Genomic DNA, 16,316 nt, shown 5'->3' with positions numbered 1-16,316 from the left:
CCTCCTGGCTCGAGGCATAGTACTAAACCTCATCTCCTAATCTTAATGTCAGTATCGACGGACATCCCATCCCTTCTGTCTCTTGCATCCGTATTCTCGGTCTCTTTCTCAAATCCAATGGCAAACACACTACTGTCCTTTCCCGCCTTACTACCACCGTCCAGCAGACGGTACGGCTGGTCCGACGGGTCGCTAACCGACATTACGGCATGCGCGAGCATGACCTCCGTCGTCTTGTTCAGGCCTTTGTGCTAAGCCGCCTTGTCTACTCCCTCCCCTACCTCTTTCTGTCTCGCGCCAAGGAAGACAAGGTCCACTGTCTCATCCGCCAAACCTATAAGTCGGCTCTCGGGCTTCCCACTTCCACCCCCACTTCTCGTCTACTGGCGATGCGCATCCACAATACTTTTTCAGAACTTGTGGAGGCCCATCGCGTGGCACAACTAGATCGTTTATCTCGCACCATCCCTGGCAGAGCCCTTCTTACTTCTCTTCGCTTGACCCCTGTCTCCCCTGTCTGTGTCAGCCATCCCTTGTCCAGCTCCCTCTTCTCCATGCTCACTGTCAAGCCCCTTCCCAAGAACATGCACCCTGAGCATCATGCCGCTCGCCGATCTGTCCGCGCCTCCACCCTCTGGTGCCAGTACGGTACACGGTCCGACGCCGTGTATGTTGATGCGGCCTCCTACCTCTCGCATCCCGCCTATGCCCTCGCCACTGTTTCTAATACACGAACCCCCCTCTCCGTCGCCACTATCCATGCTCTCACTTCCACTGCCGCAGAGGAAGCAGCCATCGCCCTCGCCATTGCCTGCACACCAGCCCTTTTCATATTTAGCGACTCTAAGACCGCAGTCCGCAATTTTGCAAAGGGTAGGATCTCTTCCTCTGCGCTCAATATCCTTAAGCACTCCTCCCCCCCTTCCCGATCTATCCAACTCTTTTGGGTTCCGGCTCACGCGGGGCACCCTGGAAATGAGGCGGCAAATTCTGTCGCTCGCGAAATGACAGACCGAGCTGGCCCCCTCCACCCCGGGATGAACACGCGTGACTCCCTCCTCACCTTCCATGACATCACCCTCCACTACCGCAACTCCCGATTATCCCTCCCACCCCCCTCACAAGTCCCTATCTAAAATCGAACAGAATGCGTGGCGCCATTTACAGGCCCACACTTTCCTCTCCCCTGCACGCCTTGCCCTTATTCACCCCGGTGCCTTCTCGCCCAAATGCACACTTTGCAGCTCTCCCCGAGCAGACTATGCTCACATTCTTTACTCTTGTCCAGCGCACTTTCCCCCCCGTCTCCTGGCAAATAAACAGCCCGCAGCTGTGGGAGGCTGCTTTGGCCAGCTCGGAGCCGCATATTCAACAGCGGCTTACGACCTGGGCAGCGGAAGTCGCCGCCAGGCGTCACCTGGAGGCCACGACCAGCAGCCAGAAGGCCACCCACGAAACGCGGGCAATATAATTATTTGTTTATTTTTTTGGCCTTCTTTGAATAACGTTCGTACCACCACCACCAGTCACAGCGCGCACTATCTGGCGAGGTGAAATAGGCGGGTCATCAAGCCCGCCTGTTCAAAATACTCACACAGGCTCACGTATGTTCGCTCGCGGACGCGCGCACTGCCCGGCGGCCACAGGAGCACAGCTACGCTGTCCGGGATTACCCCCTGCGCTCTCTAAGCCGCCAGCAACTCACGTCGCGGTTCGGCTAGCGCGGCGCAGTGCAGTAGAAGATGCTCGAGAGTTTCTACCGCGCCACAGCCGTCACACACGTCATTGGTGGCAAGTCCGTGGCGCATCCGTCTTTCCCCAGGCTACACACATCTAATGCGGGCACGGAGGATCATTGCGCGGTGCAGCCGAGTCAGCGAGCGGCCGCTGACACTGTGAACGCGCTCACCTCTTGCGATGCGTGGGTCGGGGTGCTGCGTCCGGAGGTGGTCGTCGATTACCGCACGCACGTCCTCCAAAGCGAGTTGCTCGTCGCTAGGAGGGAGTTCATGTGCTGCGGTCGCGAGCTCGTCGGCACGTTCGTTGCCCTCTATGCCGCAGTGCTCGGGGATCCACTGTGCCCGTATAGCGCAGCCGCGCTCCGCCAAGCGCTTGAGACGCACGCGAATCTGACACAGCAGCGGAGTTCCCCGGCCGGTGGTTCGAAGGCGGCTGAGGGCTGCGCGGGAGTCACATAGCACGGTACACCTGGGTGGCGGCGGAGTTCAAGCAGTAGATCCAAGCCTAGGCATAGGCCCAGCAGCTACGCCGTTGTGGAAGAACCCAGGAATGACAGATGCAGCTGTCTGTGCAGTTGCAGGGCGGGGATGGTAGCCGCCGCTGCTAGCGACGGCTGCGGCCACGGCTACGGCGACGGCTACGGAGCCGTCGGTGTAAACGTGCAGGTGGTGTTGGAGTTCCTCGTAGATGACTGCTCTGGTCAGCTGCTGCACTGCACAGAGCGGTGTGGTGAGTTTCCCTGCGATTCCGACAATCTCTCGCTGAACTTCCGTAGCAGCGGGCCAGGGCGACAAGAGGTCGTAGGGGGGCGTTGCATTGGTGAGCTGCTCGTACTCGAGCAGCGCCGCTCCCATGCGCGAGTGGCGATGATGTCGCAACCGATGTAGTAGCGGGCCGCCGTCCTCTGCGCTCTGTAGGCGATCGATGTGTCGGAGCTCCCGCGCGTAGCCTGAATCGAAGTTGTAAAGGCCACGCACCTGCCTCGGCCAAAGTAGCTGCGCATTGAGAGTTCTGAGGAAGGCCGAGGCAAATGCGGAGCGCCTTGCGATGCTCGACCTGTAGCTTGCTCCAGCATGGTTTGCGCAGTGTGACGAGCGGTAGCGCGTAGAGTATTGCCCCCACAGCCGCGGAGTTGTAACGCAGCTTGCTGGGAGATGCTCTGGCCTCGAGCAGTGAGTCTGTGTACGGCGGCGGTGGTTCTCTTCATCTGCAGGCCTTGATTTCGCGGGTCGGAAGAAAAGGCGCTGGTTTATGTCCAACTCCAGGTACCGCACCGAACGTCGCCACGGCAGGAGGGTCCCGTCTAGTTTTAGCGGCGGTGATCGCTTGCGCGAGCTCGGAACACAGGCCATTGCGACGGACTTGTCCGCGCGGAGCGAGAGACCTAGGTCGTGGAAACAGTCGCTCACCGCCGTCGGAGCTGCCTGCAGGCACGCGCGCACCCGTTCTGTCTCGCCCGGCGGTCCCAGGCACCACAGAGCAATGTCATCTGCATACATGGAGATGTACACATGATGCCGGCCGCCTGCAGTCAGGCAGCCCGGCACCACCGACATCGCTACATTGAACAGCAAAGGTGACAGGACAGAGCCCTGCGGCACGCCTAGCCCGACTGGGCGAAGCGCCGAGAGAGCACCCCCCACGCGAACGCGCATGGAGCGTGCCTGGAAAAAGCTCCGAACGTATTGTAGCAAGCGTCCGCCCACGCCAGCCTTCTCAAGCGTCGTGAGAATGGGAGCGCCGCCGACGTTATCAAACGCGCTCGACGCGTCCAGCAGTAGAAGCAACGCAACCTGTCTCACTACCTTCGCGTGCTCGAGCGCGCTGACAACATCGGAGATGGATTCCGCAGTGCGCCGCGCATTCCGCGAAAGCCCGTCTACCGCTCATCAAACAAATCCGCCGCCGCAGCCTGCTCCTTAAGGTGACGTAAAACTATGTGTTCCATGAGCTTACCAGCCGCAGATGTTAGCGCCACTGGACGCTATCCCGCGAGCTGGGTTGGTGGGCGTCCTGGCTTGAGGATGGGGCAGACGACTGCCGTGCGCCAGTACTCCGGGAGGGTCCCGCGTTCCAACACAAGGTTGATCTGCTGCAGGAGAACCAGCCGTTGATCTGCGTCCAGGTTGCGCAGCATCTGGTAAGTCATGTCCCCATCCGGCCCTGGCGCCGAGCGACGGTGGCAGCGCTGTAGAGCGTTGCTGAGCTCCGTCACTGTGAAGGGGGCATCCCAAAGGTCACCAGGGGTAGGAGCGCTGGCACTGTCCCCGGGGCTCACTGGGAAGTTTGGCTGCCTGCGTTCGCGGGGCTTTGCGGAGCAAAGCGGTCCGCAAACCGCTCAGCTACCTCCTCGTAGCTAAGGCCACTCGAGATGGCGAGAGCGGCCAGCGGCTGCGGGTTCGCTTGTGATGCGTCACAGGATGGTAAAGAGCCACCGCGAGCTAGTCCTCATCCATCTTCCTGCAGAGCGATGCCCACTGCCGGCGGTAAAGTTTATTGGAATGCCGCCTCGCTGCTGCGTCCAGCCGATTGTATACTGTCCAGTCAGTTTGTCGGTCCGTCCGCTGCGCTCGTCACTCAGCTTTGTCGCGTTTTTGTCTCTGGTCGAGCAGCTTGTTTTCGGGCGTTGATTGCCCTACCCGAACCTCTACGCGTTGCTCAAACATTTTCGCGCTCGAACCTGTTTCCGGGAACGTTCGGAGAAAGCCTTTATTGGCTCATACTGCCGTCGAAAAAAGCTCTCCGGGAGAGCGCAGCACCTGATCGGTCGACAGAGAAGGGACATCACCAGCCACCAAAATCTAAGCGACCAACCAGAAGTCTCATCTTGTCTAGCGTTCCTGCTATCTGCAATCCCACACTTGAAGGAGCGCCAAGGAACGCCACGCGACAGGAGCGATGGTGTACTGTCCAAACGCCAACGGTGTTGGAAGAAAAGGTTGGTTGTAGAACTTTTAATTTCATCGGAAACGGGGAGTCATGCGCCCGCGGATTAGAGGCTGGCAGGTAGCGCTTGGCTTGTTGCGGCCTCCCGCCAGATGGACGGTGCGGTGCTGGATCGCAGCGTCCGCACTTCGCAGCAGGGTATCCCAGGCTTCTCTACATGTAATAATTTGTCCTATCCCTGGAGATTGTGGGCACTCCCAAATTATGTGGTCGAGGGTCCCTCTCGCCCCACAGTGTTTGCAGAGATCATTGTCCCTAAGGTCTGGTAGCGCGTGAAACGGCCAGAGCGGGTTCATGAACTTATTAGTTTCTAGCTGCCTCCGCGCGACAGCTTCTCTATTATTTAGTCTAACATCTGGCGGGGGTACCAGTCTACGTCCCAATTTATAATGGTCGATGATTTTCCCGTAATTTTGCAGACGCTCGTTGTATGCCCAGTGTTCGGGGGGCTCGACGGCTACCCGGAAGTAGAGCTCGGGCCAGCTCGTGAGCCGCCTCGGCAGGGACGGCAGCGTGAGCGGGTGTCCAAATTAACTGAATTATCCTATTTATCGTTCTTTGGGTAAGGATTTGGCCGCCTTCGGTGATATCCTACCCTTCCCAAAATTTTGAATGGCAGTTTTGCTGTCGCTAATTATGAACTTGGCTTCTGTTCCTACGCAAGCTAGCGCTATCGCAACTTCCTCCGCAGTCTCTGTGTTACGGCCTCTGATGGCTGCTGCGGATACCGGTACCCCTCGGCCATCGGCTACCGAAGCTACCGCCGCACCTGTTTTGCCACTTGCCGCAGCGACATAGAGTACTTCCTTTGCTCCCATGTTTTAGAGCGCAGCTCTTTGGCGTCCGTTCCTGGGTTTCGCGTCGGCGTTGTCGTCGGCCTCGTAACCAGTTCCGCCCCCCTTTCATCCCCGCAGCGCTAGCAGCGACCGACTGATATCGCTGGATGCCGCTGACGCCGCTAGAGAGTCAAGATAACGTGACTGCATAGAACACCGTCGCCACCATGCAGAAAGAGGAGGGGAGGGTCCCCCCCCCCCCTGTTCCTGTGTGGCGGATAGGGTGCTCTTCAGTTGCCGACGCGCCGGTTATTTCACAAACGCCCCGGCACGTCGACGAATACATGACCACCTTCCCACGGCTAGACCTGGTTCTTGGCGCTGCGGAAGCAAGGGTATCATATTGTTTGCGTCGGCATCGGCGGCGTTGTCCCTGCAACCAACTCCGCAGCTGGGGTTGACTCACTATCGGCGTCAGCAGCATCAGTCAGTCGCTGCTATCTCTTCCCTCCTCCCTTTATCGCGTTGTCCGCTTGCTGTGCGCGCTTCTGCCCCCATCGTTTGCCGCTGGGTGTACACGCCGCCCCCCTCCCCCCTCTTCCTGCGAGTCTCCGGTTGTCAAAGCGCCGGCTCGAACTTAATTCCTTTCTTCGCTCCTCCTCCAATGCAACCTCTGTGCGGTGGCAATCAGAGAGCCAGATCGGTGGCGGCGGATCTGTATATGTGCACCGCCCGAGCCGAAATTGCCGCTGCCGTTCGCCACTGCGAAATTATCTGCCAGTTCTTTCTGAGCCATGAGCGAGACGACCGGTAAAAGTCCTCCGTCTGCTGCTGCTGCTGCTAAACGAGCTGCCAGAGAAAAAAATTCTGTGATAGCGCATACATGTGTTGCTCGATTTCTTTGCCTCAATCTATCGAAAAGGTGAAACAGCTTATTTGCTGCGCTCAAATTTCGCATTAGGAAGTAACGTAATCGTCGGTAATTTTTTGAACCGTCGCTCTAGAGCTTCGGCTCGTTTGGCCCTTCTTTCGACATTAAATTCTGGATGCATATTACTAGGGAAGGGGGGGGGGGGGCTACCAAGGCATTCCGGATTTCACTATTAATTGTGACTTTTTTTTAACTCCTCTGTCTGGGTTGAGGCCTACTTTTGCAAGGATTACCCTGCCCGTCTCGGTCGTGCTTAGTCTCTCTAATTGGGAGACTCGCACTGCCTCCGCAAATTCTGCCCACATGTTATGCACCCCGAGTTCGAGCAGTCGTTCGCTCGAGGTACCCATGGGCAGTCCTAGCGCCTTCTTAACGCATCTTCGAATCAGGGAGTCTAACTTCTCTTTTTCGCCTTCCTTGATGTCCAGGTAGGGCGTGGCGTAACTGATTCTGCTTATTACGTATGCCTGGAATAGTTTTAGTAAATTTCTCTCCTTGAGGCCTTTTCCTTTAGTGGCGACCCTACTCAAGAGCCCTAGGGTTTCCTTCGCGTAACTTTCAAATTTTTTTCAGCACCTCTCCGTTATGGCCGTGGGATTGAATGGCCATTCCCAAAATCCTGATCTGATCTACTTTTGGCACCGGTTTGCCCTCCACCTGAATATGAAACTCCCCGCTATTCTTGCAGCGGAGGTACTTTGGGTTATAAACGAACAACTCAGATTTATGCGGGGAGCACGAAAGTCCCCTTTTAGCCGCGTAATCGACAGTGATGTCGGTCGCTGCCTGCAGGCGTTCCTCCGTACTCGCATCGCTCCCATGGTTAATCCAGAGGTTAATATCGTCCGCATACATGCTAAAATTTAGCCCCTTGATTTGGTTGAGTTTACCCGGGAGGCCTCTCATTGCCACGTTGAATAGGAAAGGTGATAGCACTGAGCCCTGCGGTGTGCCTTTGCTCCCTAACTCTATCGTAGATTCTAAATTTTGAAATGTCATGCAGGCTTTTCTGCCCGATAAGAAGTCTTATGTAGTTGTACGTTCTCGCCCCTACTCCGAGCACTTCGAGCCCTTCGAGGATAGCCTCGTGCCTGACAAAGTCGAAGGCCTTGGTGAGGTCTAGGCCCAGGATCACTTTGGCGTCTCGCGATCGCGAGTCTATGATATCATGCTTTAGTCGGAGCATTACGTCCTGCGTGCACAAGTGTGGTCGGAAACCGACCATTTCGTGCGGCCACAGGTTGTTTTGCTCCATGAAGCACGTTAATCTCGTCTGTATTACGTGCTCCAGCTGCTCCAGCAACTTCTGTACACATGAGGGTAGGGAAATCGATCTCAAATTTTCCAATTGCGGAGGTTTTTCCGGTTTAGGTATTAGTATTATGTTTGCCATTTTTCACTGATCTGGCAACTGGCTCGTTTCCTAAAGTTTTCCAATGAATTCCGTTAGAAGACTATTAAAGGGGCCCAAAACAGCCATAGCAATACAGTTTCCCTATGCCAAGTATGTGAAAGAATGTCGATGTAAGATAACCTTCCCGCAAATTTTTTTTAAATGCGGCATTTGGAAGCAGAGTTATTTGCAATCAAATTTTGAATATCTGCGCCTTCGCGGCTTTCCTCCTCTTTCCAACTTTTTAGCGCGCGCTAAGCCTGGCCCTCCTCCAAGGCCTCGCCCACTGACACGTCACAACTGACGCATCTGCGCTTTTACTTTTTTTGCTTAGCGCCGCTCGCCGCAACTTCCGTTTTGTCGCGCTTGCTTGCCGACGCGCCGCCGGGGGCCTCTTGTCGTCTGCTTCATCGTCATCGCCCGATCGCCCTTCGGCACGAACTCGCAAGTTTTGTTGCCACGCTATACATCCCTGGCGTTGACCTCACCTTTGATTTTGTGTTACGTCGTATGCGCGACGGGTGCAGGACAGGTTTGGGCTAGACTGGTCGCTCTCTTGAATTCGCGAAGGCAGTTATCGAAGCGCTGAATTGTTGTTGACGGGACATGAGCGGGAGGTTGTTACAGTGTGCAGTCCCTGGCTGCGAAGGTATTGCTAGTGACGGGAGGAAAAAAATTCTGCATCAAGTGCTTCAAAACGCCAACCTCCGGAAACAGTGGCTACAGCTCATCGGATAGCCAGCATCGGTCAACAAAGCGTTTATCTACGTTTCCTTTACCAGGATATGTGGTTCGCGATTGGGGGATCCCAACAAGACTGAGTCTGCGTGAAGGAGCGGTACCAACGCTGTTTCTTCCAACCCTGCCGGCAAGTGTAAAATGAAAAGATTGTGATATTAGCTTTAGACGCGTTATCACAGTAGTGTGGATTTTTTTTTTTTTAACTCAGGCGATCTTGTTCGGCGTTGTGGCATGCATATAGCAAGATTTGTCATGATCACTGTGAACTACACTGCTCAAAATAAACCAGTGGCGAGCTTACGATGGGATTTTATTTTTTAATGTTACGCTAGTCGACCCCACGCACTAATGCACCCATATAAGCCGTATACTATCATCGTCGGGGTTCAGCAGCGGATTCTTCAACGGCGTGTACTTATGGGGGTCGAGTCTCTTCTCGGTACTCATTCGCCGAAGTCGCTTTTCGAGCTCGGGGTCCATAATATCCGTACCGCAGCAAGGGCATGAGATGTTAGCGAAAGACTAGAAATTCAGAATCGAGATCGCAGAGAGCGGTCTTCCGGGCGTTGCGGAGGGAAACTCTCTCGTGCACCTTGCCCGAACCTTGAAACCTTCGTGTTTAGGCTCCTCTTGCGTTTGACTATACGATGCCCCTTCGTGAAAGATAACGATCGAATGTAAAGAAAAAAAAAAGGAAGGGGATGAGGAGAAGGGGACTGCGTAGTTGTGCGCTGTGGTGTAGTTTGTCAGCCGCGGTTCGGCGTCAGCTGACTGCAACGGAGAACGCGCGCGCCGACAGGAAGTAAACAAACGCTGTTCGGTGCCCGATTATTATCGCAGCATGACTCCCGCCCTGTAGCATTTTTTTTCCTTTTTTTTACGCCATGTGGTGTTTGTACAGAGCGCACTCTGAAATGTCGCGCGAATGGAGCCGCGTCCAAGTTCACCAACCGAGGCAGCCAGGAAAGAAACACGTGAAACCGAGATGGGCGTTGATAAGAAGAAAGAGAAGAAAGGAGGGACACTGTCAGGAATGAAGAGATGGAAACAGAAAAAAAAAGTGCCAAGAGGCTTTACCCTTCAGAAATAAGGGGGGGGGGGGGGGGGGGATCGCAAAATAAACGTTATCACTCGCGTGAACTGGCTTAGTCGCTCAAAGTTGTGCCTCTTTATCCCTAAGCGATCAGCTGCCGATCGGAAGTGTAAGAGTTGGTTTTGACAGGAGCATAGACAGGAGTTATACACAACCAGATTTTGCCTGCGGAAAAAGCGGGGGGGGGGGGGGGGGGAGATAAACCGCAACAAGGGAAGAGGACTTCTCCAAATGGCTCACCGACAGCAATAAGAGCAGGAGCCTTCTCCGGTTCCTAACGGAAAATAATTTGCACGGGTTCTTATAATACGCCTTATGGCAAGCTTGCGTAATAAAAAAAGAAAAAAACAGCGCGCGCATGCAGTAGTGCAACGATCGAGTGACACAGTTCGGCACAATGTTACAAGTGGCTCACAAATGCACATTTATTTTTGTCCCAGATTTTCCAGGAACAGCGGGTACAGATCATCAGCCAGCTGGATGGAATGGAAGTGGACCTCGCAGGAGATGGGCGTTGCGACTCCCCGGGCTACAGCGCCAAGTACTGCACGTACAAGGATGTTATCATTCAGACTGACCATATTCTACAATGGGAACAGGTAAGAATAGAAGAGGTAAGGCAGTGCTGCGATACGAAAATTGGCAACCTGCAATTCCTATTAACTGTGTGAAGTCAGCTGCAGTGCCCAATAGTGCGAGCATGGGGCCTGGCCTCAACTGAACGAGTCCAAGTGCAGTCTTTAACAAAAGGCGCCAATTTCTGCATATTATTAGGAGAAATTTATTTCAGCCTCACCAAGAGTGCCCTTGGCAAGTGCTGCTTGCATGTCTATATATAAAAAGAATCAAATTAATCATTATATAATACAAACAATTGAATTACAAAATGTTTCATCGTTGCAAACCATTGGGGAAGAGGTACATTTGCTGACACATTATTATGTAATAAGGTTTTAATTTCATCTATCTACAAACTGCCACCCAGCTATCTGGACATATTGCAAGAGCAGCAAATCGCCCATGCAGCACTACTTTGATGCTTTGCGCGTTACTAAAGAGGCATGCAGTTGCTTGCTTTAATAATTAGGGCGAATGCATGGCAATAACATTATTCTATACTGCATTTACTAAGTTAAAAGCTGTGAGCAGGTCAGTGGGCTGTGAAGCAATAGAACCATGGATCCAGACAATCACAAGTCTATGTTGCTGCCCTGGGCCAGGGCAATGATGACCTGATCATCAGCATGTAGTGCAGCCTGTTGAACCACATATGCGATAAGCGTGATGGCCATGATAGACTATACAGCAAATGCCTGCATGAGCTTCTTGCAAACAGGCAATGGATCAGCAGAGGTAATCTGTTTTGTATAGGTTTTTTTTGTGCAAAGTTTTTCACCTTGATGTTGTTTGGAAGGTGCACGGCTCATACTTGCGGCATTTGTCAAGCAATAATACATTTAAGAGATAGGTAATGCAAATAGAAATTCACGGAAAAAACTTTTTACACATCCGCACATTACAGCAAGACAAAGCAAAGAAAGAAACCCATAATGAAGTGAAGAAACAACAATGTAAATGTGATTGCCGAGACTGCGAGATTAATTTAATACTGAGGCAGCTTGGTTATAACGCCAGTAAGAAACACAAAAACAATGGGATGTTCTATACTTTCTTATACTTACAATTGTTTGGTCAACAACACCTCTTAGATTTTTTATCACAGTAAAATAGCAGTACAAGACCAGGTGTCTTTTAACGAATATGTTGCTAAAACTGTTTTCAACTGCAATGCAGCTGCTGTAAGCAGGTTCAGCATCTATGATATACTACAATACACACCAACACTACCAACTCATCAGTCAAATATATATATACTGTCGGCGCGTTGTTTTTCCTTCCGCTTTGCATTTCATGCTCTTTATTCCAATAATCATCATAAGAGGAATTCCTGTAAATGTCAACAGTATAAACATAAAAAAAAATATTTGCCTTGCACTCGCAGACTGTTCGCTCCTTTAAATGCTATATATATATATATATATATATATATATATATATATATATATATATATATATATATATATATATATATATATATACATTTTTTACATATTCATGTGCTTTCAGGAAGCTAAACTGCATTCTCATGAACTCCCTGTTCCTGAAGGACATTCGACAACTCTCCCCTAAAGCCCAAACATCCTCCCTTGAATCATTTCATAATTTGGTCATCAGATTTGCTCCCAAATCAATTGCATACTCGGATTATGGGATGCAAGCAAGGTAAGTTGAATGAAATAAAAGGATACTACATTATTTTTTACTCCAGTGCCAGTACGCATTCCAACTTTTCTGCATTGCATATGCAAACAATCAATCCTTGCAAGAAGCATTTAATGTATGTTCATAATATTGTCATTGTAAAAGGAACAGAGGCCAGAGGAAATAGAACTCAGTAAAAAAAAAAATCAGAAGTTCATCTATGAAAGCCTGTGCTTCATTCGCGCCATATCCTTTTCCTCCTTTCGATTCTTCAACTTGCTAAGTAGCCCAACTAAGCAGATCGCGCTTAGTTAATGCTACAATAGCCACTACGACCAGCACTCCCCTTAGTACAGTGCTTGATCTGGAGCTGTCATGTTATCAGGCCAGGTAATATGAGACCTTACAATTACGACTCACAGGAGTCAATTCTGACATCTGCCAAAAAAGGGCACCCACTAAGCCAAGTGAATCCCAACTCCTGCTCAAAGTATGCACCCAATGAGAAATTTTCCACAATCCTTCCATCCTGACATTAAATACTCTGCTGTAAAATTAGCTGAACCTATCTCGTGTCTTTCTCTTCGAATCTCAAGACTGCTGCCATGTCAAAGGTAGTTTTCATACATTTTGAGGAGACTGCGGTGCACACTTCTGACATTCTAAGAATGCTTCATATAATATCGTAAAAACATATTTGCTGGCATGGTAGCACTAGCCATTCTATAATCCCCTTCCATAGAAAAAGTGAGACAGGAGGCTGCAGACTGCACAGGCCATCTAAGGGTCCTCATTGGAAGTCACTGCTCTTATGTTAGAATAGGCAGATGGGATGACATAAAGAACGAAGTTGAGGACAAGCATGAAGCGCAGGCTGAAAAAACACCTCGTCTCTCTTTTGTGTTCCTCATCTTAGTGCAGTCCCAAGACAAAGGCAGTTTTTAAAGGACTGGAAGTTATCAGCGCAAGTTTCCGACCCCTCTAGAACCATCTCGAATGTCCCGAGGCTACTGTATTGAAGCTGCAAGAATGCTCAAGGTCCACTTGACCACTTGAACTAATGATGATCGCTAGAATACAACAGCAGGGAGAACACAGGTGATTCATGATATGATGTTGTATAGCCCATGTCATACGTTCATTTTGCTGCTTGGAGATCATTGCATCGCATTCTTAATTCTAAAGGCGCTGAACATAGTAGCTAAATCAGAAGCAATTTCTGCTGCAGTGTTGTGAATATAATGCATAATGGTTCCTTATGGTAGCCTCTTCTGTATAATTTTGCTGGTAGGCAACAAGAAACACAATTTTTTTTCCAAAGTATGAAAAATTAATTTATATTTACCTTCTTTATAGGTCACATCTGGCTGTAATTCACTTTAATGAAAATTTCTCAAGGCTCCAGGCAAAGACAAAAAAAGGAGATGACCGCTGGAAAGTAAAGATGGCAAAAGCAAGGAAAGAACATTTCAGTGTCGCTCCAGTGAAAGCGCAGCCTACGTTTTGTAAGTTCAAAGTTTGTTCTACTTATAATATTACACGAAAAACTAAGCGCACTGTTGTAATCTCGATGACTATTTCATGCAGCGTACGTCCACAAGCTCCTCCAAGATGTGGAGAAACGGTCTGAGGGCTCTTCGCACAGAGAGACAGCTGCAAGAACAGCTTCAGAGCGTCACTTTATGACGGATGCCTATGAAAGACCGTCAAAAGAACTGATTGCTGCTCACAGACACAGATTTGCTCTTCACAATGACTAGTCAATTACACAGTACAACTGTCAGTGTGCTTAACCTAAATGCTAAACAGACTGGCATCATTTTTAAAAATACTCAGCGCAACAAACATAGGACAAGCAAGTAGACGGGAACAGCGCTGACTATCAACTGCATGATTTATTGAAAGAACACTAATATATATAAAAATTCTCTGACAACCAAGTGCGCATGTTCACAGATAAAACAACATTTCAAGTTTTATCTGCGAACATGCGCACTTGGTTGTCAGAGCATTTTTGTATATATTCGTGTTCTTTCAATAAATCATGCAGTTGATTAGTCAGCGCTGTTCCCGTCTACTCGCTTGTCCTATGTTTGTTGCGCTGTGTATTAAAAAAAAATGATGCACCAACTAGCTCAACTCACAGTTCTTTTGAGACTGGAATCAGTGCCGCAAAGCATTGACCACTGTAGCCAAGAAAATTGTTTCAATATGTTTGCTGCGGCTGACAATAGCTGGAGCGCAGTTTCATATGACTTTTGTTGTCTGAGTGAGTGCAATCTTGTACCCATATCTCTGCGTTTTCCTTGTGGCTGCGGCTAAGCAAAAGTGCACACAAAACATGTTGCTGTTTGCTTATCGCGGCAACTACACATGGTGTGCGACCGCTCGCAGGCCTTTCAAGTATTATATCAAAGCTGCCGCTTGAAACAAAAGTAAAAAAGGCAGAGCAACTGTGGGTTCAAGGTGTGTAAGGCTAGATTGTGAATAATTATGCCAGTCAGAGTTTTTCAGCTTCTTGAGGCCAAACTAGAAGTAAATGGAAATTTCAAGTGAGCCGGCTTCACAAGTGACCATGTAACATCTCTCTTTTCATAGGTTTGCTGTTCCCCATCCGTTAAGCTACACAGCTTACAAGACAACAGTGTAATTATGCCGATTATTATTATGTGCGCGAAATAATACAGTGTTCTTAGCGGCAATTTAAACTGCTGAGCGACTCAATCAACTTCATTCAGATTTTTTTCCTACTGTCGACAAAAAAACAAATGCTAAGGTAGGAACAAAAGGCTACTAATACAGTAGCTTGATGAGGTTTTCACCCCTGTTTGACATGGACGACAGACAGTCATATTTTTACAGTGATCTGCTAGCGAAAAAAACAAAAAGATCAGCAAGTAAAAGAAATGTGCAATATGGACAGGTGCTGTGTCGGAAACAAAGTGTGAGAAATGTACATGTATTTACATTCACTTGAGACTGACCCTTGTACAAGTATCTTTAACGCGCAGAACATAAAAGCAAGACATGGTGACAAAAAAAATATTAAAGTGTCACATACATTCGAATGTACACCGGCTCAAGCATAAGAAACAACAAGGCGGTCAGTTATAAAACTAAGAAAGCACAGTTTTTCGCCGAGGAGAGCAATTCCTCTAGGAATAATCTCGAAATAAAGTCGTTTTCTTTGTTTCTTCGGTGCGTCCTCATCACTGCACGTCATGTGAAACCTTACAAGGGCCAGATACAGCATGCGTATCCTAATACTACATGTTTACCGCGGCGACTTGTACCTCTCCGGCTCTACCGCTCAGTCGTTTGTAGTGAAACTGCGCACGGAGCTTTGATATTACGGTAAACTTTATTTGCTCGTAGGAAGTTAGGTAAGGGTGCTTAATTCGTTGCTGCTGCGTACAATGCAAACCCGCAGTCTGTACCGGGATCGGGGCCGAAAGCCGCCAACGCCGGCGCACGATTCCGCGGGTTCGCGCACGGCCGAGCCAGGTAGGCGCAGTTGTCTTAGGTAATTTACTATAAGGCAAAAGTTTATAACCTACAAACTTACTACGAGACAAAATGCAACCTCCGTGAGTAGTTTCACGCAATCAAGTCAGCAGTTAAGACGGTAGGATTTTTATAGCCGCCACAGTAATGATGCATCACAGCAATGACTAACTCATTGCGCCTGTGAAACCATCGCTTATCTGTGCGCTATGTTCAAGCTAGTAAACACATTACTTACCAGCGTATGTTGTCGCCTTGACTTGATCCGAGGTGCGTATTTTGGTTTGGTGGACACGGGAACGGAGCAGCGGTTGCCTCCGAAATTTTGCTGCACTACGTAAGGCGCAGTGGATTGGGGCCCGACATTTAAAGCACAGACTTAATGCTGTAAACCTGTAAGCCGACTTCGAAGTTCATTTCGCATGGGCGACACAAGAAACGAGAACATTCACAGGCGGAAAGTGCCCCGCAAGTACACTGCAAGGAAATGAAACGAGACCGCCGCTTGCGACCGCGCCGCGATTGCCGTGGTGCCTGCGCAAAGGGCAAAGCTGCGCGCGTGCGCGCGCGAGACCGGAAGTGTAGGAAAAAAAAGCTTTGAAAAAATGTTTCTGTCTACAAAACATCCTAATTTTCTTTCCTGATAATTAAAAGTTAAGCGTATTTCAATTTTTCTGGCATAAGCGATAGTTTAATGGCTGTGCGACGTCGCAAAGAAGCAGACCAATAGTCATTCGAAAACGCATGCACGTAGCAGCGTGTCACAGAGGAGGAGGACTGGCAAAAGTCGAAGGAAAGAACGCGCCAACTTTCGAATGCGATGGTGGGACCTGCACTGCGCGTAGACGTGTATTATTGCGTTCAAATGTGTATCGCAGCATAATCTAGCGACTGAGATAGTTTGTGAGGAGTGCTCGGGAGGTGTTTGTG

At 50.0% G+C, this 16,316-nt stretch overlaps 1 long non-coding RNA gene across 1 annotated transcript; it reads right to left on the bottom strand.

Moving 5' to 3' along the window:
• Positions 1-10,016: 10,016 nt before the first annotated feature.
• LOC146193870 (uncharacterized) lies at positions 10,017-15,917 on the bottom strand. The gene is made up of 3 exons (XR_014706496.1): positions 15,625-15,917; positions 13,228-13,313; positions 10,017-10,164 (listed from the first exon to the last, which is right to left on the bottom strand). It is a non-coding gene; the product is annotated as an uncharacterized LOC146193870 (long non-coding RNA).
• Positions 15,918-16,316: the final 399 nt, after the last annotated feature.

This window comes from Amblyomma maculatum, chromosome 4 (assembly GCF_055883805.1).
Source record: "Amblyomma maculatum isolate TAMU_Amacu chromosome 4, ASM5588380v1, whole genome shotgun sequence".
Classification (NCBI taxonomy): domain Eukaryota; kingdom Metazoa; phylum Arthropoda; class Arachnida; order Ixodida; family Ixodidae; genus Amblyomma; species Amblyomma maculatum.
The sequence above is the reverse complement of the archived record's forward strand: the minus strand, read 5'-3'. Positions and strand labels throughout refer to the sequence as shown.